This window comes from Pempheris klunzingeri, chromosome 12, assembly GCF_042242105.1.
Source record: "Pempheris klunzingeri isolate RE-2024b chromosome 12, fPemKlu1.hap1, whole genome shotgun sequence".
NCBI lineage: Eukaryota > Metazoa > Chordata > Actinopteri > Acropomatiformes > Pempheridae > Pempheris > Pempheris klunzingeri.
In genome coordinates, this window is record NC_092023.1 from 1949332 (window position 1) to 1955331 (window position 6000).

Here is a 6000-nt window from a genome sequence, read left to right on the forward strand (position 1 = left end):
GGAGCCCTTTAGCCATAATTGCTTGTAGCAGCAAAATTTGCTGCAATAACAGATTGCTATTGTGTAGAGGAGAATTAGGAAATTGTCAAAATAAAATATTTACTGTGGCTGGCAGTCAAAGGGGTAAATACAAACTCATAGCTTTGGACTTAGGCCAGTGTTTCCTCTTTGGAAGGGCGCTGACAGTTTTGAAGGAAGCATCCAGTTTGAGCTCACGAGGAGTCACCTTCAAATATCAGCTACAACAATAACAATCAATAATTAGTGAGATATTTATGTCTGACTTGCTGCAAAAACTGGAAAATACCTCTTGGGACGTGTACCAGACATTCACATAATCACCTTATTTGAATCATTTCAGTATTCATGTTCTATTTCTGTTTAAAAGAACAATCAGCCTCAGTTTTTACCAGCATGCCTGTCCCCCGACAGTGTTCCTGTGAGAACACATCTGGGGGAAGAAGAAATCCAGGTAAAAGGGCTTATTTTAATAACAGCACATTAGAACGGTGGAGCAGTAGAAGAAGTGTTGTGAGAGGGGACGATGGGAGTGAGACTGTCCCTCCCCCAACGGAGAGCCAGCAGAGAAGTTCAGACTGAACAGAGGCAGCACTCACGATGCTGAGAGGAAAATAAAGGCTGGACCATGTAATGGAAAGGAGACCCTTAGCAGCTTTGTGTGCGACACCACCAAAGTATCGGAGCTAGAGAAAGGACAGCAGGAGGGCTGAGCCACTCGACAGTCTGGAAAGGCACACAGTGAGGGCTGCAGGGGGAAGCTGGTTAGGAGCCAGCGCAGAAGTCCAGACAGGAGATGAGTAAAGAACAAGGAGGTGAGCAGAGTCGCTGCGGAAGAACAGCTCGATCCCACACGTTTTCTAAGGTGCAAAACTTCAGGATGTTTGAGTTATTTTAGCTTCGTCACAGTCATTTGTTTACTCCTTTAAAAGTGTGACTCTTTGGGACACATCTTTGAGAGGTTACATTTGTAAAAATGTTCAGAAAGTATGTGAAAAAAATGACGCACGGCTTGGAGCACAAGCTCCAAGCCAAAATGAAGTGAAACATGTCCACATCTATCCTCAGCACTAACACCCAGCACATAACAACTAGAAATTCAGATATTTTTGGAGTATTTTCATCATCGTAACGGCTACAAATACTGACTCACCATGGTGCCTCTTCTCAGTTACATCCACACCTGCAAAGGAAATGCAATCACCTTCTGTTGTTCTCCTTATTTCCACTTTTCGTCTTTGCTCATACATTAAATAAAACAACAGTTGGAAGCTAAACGAGTGCCAAACTAACTTTCTGTGAATCTCACACTTGAGTGAAGTTGAAAAACACACTCAAAGCAAGTACAAACATTTTTCAGCGAGAGGGCCCTTTTTGAATTTCCACACTCTGTCATAAATACTTAAAAAACTAATAAATAAATAAGATTCGGAAGAGCCAGTGCCCTCTGAAAACCACAGCCATGCATTGTGAGCATACTAACATGCTCACAACAACAATGGTACCATGCTGATGTATGTTAGTGTGTTAGCAAGTCAACATTCGTTAATTAGTGATAAAAATCACAAAGTACAGCTGAGGCTGATGGGAATGTCATTAATCAAGTATAGGGTTGGAGAAAAAAAACAACATTTTGACCAAATCTAGTCATCAAAGTAGTTTCAATTCATCCTCAGAGGACCATGAATGTCTATAGCAAATTTCATGCAAATCCATTCAGTAGTTGTGGAGATAGTTTTGAGTGAGTGACCGACATCTTTGGCCATAGAGGTGTCATACAAGGTGACTGTATGCCCACTTTTGGTACCTGTGTTTTAGATGCTATTAACATGTCAAGAAACATCGCTATGCATCATCATTATTATTATTAGACTTTATTGTCCCAGGGGGGAAATTCTTTTTCACAGCACTGATTCTGCAGGACAAACTGACAGTCAGACAGTAGACATGACAACACAACAACAGCAGACTTAACAATACTTCACTACTAGACAACACTTCCCACTACCTTTACACATAGAACAACACCAACAAAGCAGACAGCCATGGTCTGTTGTTCAGGACTGTTATGACAGCAGGAATCAGGCTCTCCTGCCCCTCAGAGCTCTGGACCTGCGCCCTGAGGGCAGCGGGGTGAGATGTTCATTCAGAGGATGAGTGGAGTCCCGTTCTATTGAGTTTGCAACGCGTGTGATGGCTCTGTTATTGAGTTCAGTGAGATTGGGTGTGGGAAGACCTATTATTTTAGCAGCAGTGTTGGTTACCCTTGTGAGTTTGGTCCGGTTTTTGGTAGTGAGCGTGGTGAAGAAACAGTAGGAAAGCTTCAGGATGCTAAACTGGAACAAATGTATCAACATCTAACTGCAGCAAAAAAAAAAAAAAGCCGCAGTTCCAGTTAAACCGGTGCCGTGGAGCAATGGGCACAGAAAAAAGAGCTGGAGACTGAGGACTGCATAAAAAAGTGTGTATCTGTAACGATGCAAACAGTTGTAATGAATAAATAACTAAGACTTGATGCATTATGTATGAGGCAATTTCTTCAGCTGATGTGAAAACAGTTTTAAAACAGGGAAGAATGATTTTAGTTTCCACCGTTTCTGTGGTGGAATACGGAGCAAGGGACCGACGTTAAGGGAGGCGCCATTGATCTTCTGCGGCTGCCACATTCACAAATTAACTTCCCAATATGGTATGGTGCTAATCACATCACGGAACAATAACCTGAGCTCGTTGTTAATTGTGATAAATTTATTAGCACGTTAGTTTAAATGGATGATTATTGAGCTATTTTATGTATTATTAAACATAACATTATGTATTATCTCACATAGAGGCAACTGTTGGTCCACTTTATTATCATGTTCGCTTGCATACATGCCTGTAGACCATTCCTCACTTTGTCAATACTCTCATTTTATCTACACCATGAGGACTGAGTGGTTAGCAAATACACCAGCCTACACATCAATACGTCCTCCTAAAAGGAGAGAAGATGCCCAAAGGAGCCTGGATGATATATTTTTATATATATATATGTGTGTGTGTGTGTGTGTGTGTGTGTGTGCAACATACAAGCATGAAATCTTCAGTGTATCATAGCTGCAAAGGTCTCTTACTTAACAAACTGTGGGCAGTGGAGAGACAAATAAATATTGAAAAGGTAAGTCATAGTCAGATACCTCAGTGATCGCTCAGCTCTCTGCGGGATTTGTTTCTTCACTGCCAAGTAAACATACTTAGCAAGCTTTTTTTTTTTAAAGTGATAATTTATGTTTTCTATCTGAGTCAAACAAGCTACAAGCTGGCATCAGTAAAAGAGTTTGTTTATATCAATGGTACCAGTAAATCCATGAAAAGGTAGCACGTGTTAAAGCCAAACTCACTGCTCTACGAACCCTGTGACTGTGTTTACCGTCAGTAAAGATGTCTGCTGTGTGTCTTTGTGTTTGTTCTATGTTTTGTGCAGTAGTAGCCGTGAGTATCAGCTGCTGAGCACCACTGCAGTCTGGACATTGTGTACGTTTGCTCTTAAATTCCCAATAATGACCATTTTTCATTATGCTACTCTCAAGTTAACCCTGAGCCTGAGTATAACAGCAGTCACCCTACAAGCACACAGCAGTTAGCAGGGTAAAAAAACAAAGATGATCCATAAGCATGCATGGGTGAGGAAGAACAAGTTTTGAAAAATCCAGTTGCAGATAGAACATTACCCAAATATTTTTGCATTGCAGCCTCAGAAAGTCCCCCATAAGTCATCGGGGTGAGTGTGTCGTGTCAGGTAACTGTATGTTACAGCATCTGGCTACAACAGCCAGAGTCTTATGACAGAGTTGGCCCAGATTCATGGTCTCAGCTGTGTGCACCCCACTGAAGGCAGTCACTTTTACTCAGTCCAAACTGTGAATGCTTGAATACAGTCTTAATAATGGCATGTAGATGCTGAGCAGCTGTGCAGCTCATGGATGTATTATGAGATTCAAGGAGAGTTTCCTATTCACCAGAGTCCAGGTTCTCCGGCTTTACCTGATGATAAGATGGTATATTACAATGTGTTTTGAATGCATGTGATACTTTCTATTTTCCTTTATTAGTTTTCAGACTGTGCCACCCACATGATGCTAAAAACACCACAGAATCCTCTGCTGTCCCCAGGGGCCATAGTCAACGACTTAAACTAACCACCTTTGGTCACAATATGTGTCCTCAACATTCAGAGTTCTGTTTCGGTGGCCATGGAGCCATCTTTCAGCTCCGTTACGGGCCCTGATGATAAATCCCTAATTGAATGAATGAGCTAGTTGAAGCCAGAGTGGAAGTCTGTGGAGTCTGGGAACTCATTAAATTTCAAGACATCCTTAGGAAGCTACTCGTACATTCAAACTTGGACATACTGGACGTTTTTTAAGAACAGAGTCAGCCTGAGATAGTTGTTTTGGGAGAACTGTAGCTCTGTGCAGAGCTGATGATAATTAACAAGCCAACTGCAAGAACATTAGAAAGACAGACAACAAAATCAAATGAAATGTCAAATCTGTCAAGCCCACGAGGTGCATGCAGTGACAAAATCAAGACGGCAACGGCGTAGGTTTGCATCTGTGAGGAGATAAATGATTCACTAAGACAGACTTCAATTGTGTCGTCAAGTCTACCCTAATTAATTCACAGTTGGAAACATGTAAAAACAGAAACATTATTCAAATTAGACACACATTCACACGCCGACTCCTCACCTCACCTCACTGTGAGCACACACACACACACACACAAACACACACACACACACACACACACACACACACACACACACACACACAAACACACACACACACAGGTGTGTCTAAGTCGGGGGAAAGGTGGGACTGACTACCAGGGTGCAGGGAGCCCCCTCCGAAAGCCTGCAATGAAAAGTTTGTTATTGTTTGCAGTTTTTTAGTCATAAGTGTCAAACGTGTTCTCACACAAAAGGTGCAAAGTGGTTCAGTCTGCCTCATAATGCAGCTCATCAAATGCTGGAGCACCAGTGTGCACTGTGAGTCCTGTCTTTTTAAAATGAAGAAATGAATCAGCATCCTGACTAAAACATCAGCAACGTTTCAGGAAGGGACGCTGAGAGTGGAGCAGCAGCAGGAAAAGTTATTAACACAATCATTTAACAATGAAATCTCACAGATCGGACAGACAGTTCAACTTTAGCCCCTTTACAGCAAACCAGCACGACATGTTTGGAATAAACAGATCCATGTGGTACCACTTCTCCTAAAACAGCCTCCAAATGACACATTAACGCTCATGAAACAGTTCCAGAGGCTAAAAATAGGCCAATTAAAGCCTGAGCCCAGGAGGAGAATGAGTCCAATTTTAAGATCACGATGATCAATGAGGCCGAGTGTAATTACAATTCAACCTGTGCTTCTATTTTTCACTTTTAGATGGTTAAACTAGACAGAGGCCTACCAGTAGGCTGCAGTCTAATTCAAACAAGACGATTTCATTTAAAACTTATTAAAAGCTTACTTTATTTCTGAGTGTGGAACTGTTACTAGTGTCTTCTGCTCCGATTCAGTTCTTTTCTTTGGGAGAAAAAAAAAAGCCTTTTTGAACAAAGGAGTCTTGAAAAAAAAGGGTCTTCTCATGTCAATATGATAAATTATAAGCAGGTTAAGAGCCTGTGTCTGTCCTGTAGGCATTATGTGCTAACACAGTTCAGGAGTCCAAACGGTCATGGAAATGAGAGCTCTGCTGCAACAAATCATTCAGATTAGTTTGCGTCCAGCAGACAGACAGGCCGCTGTCAGTGAATGCATCACGCTACATCATTGCATCATGCACGGGCTTATATCCTAGCTGCTATTCATCAGACGGCACCGTCGGTTAACGGCTTAATTCAGCTGTCGAGGTGCCAGAAGATGAATTGTCTTTGTAGTCTCATCAGGAATTATGTGTGAAAGCACTTCTGACATGATCAATAAGAAAAGTATG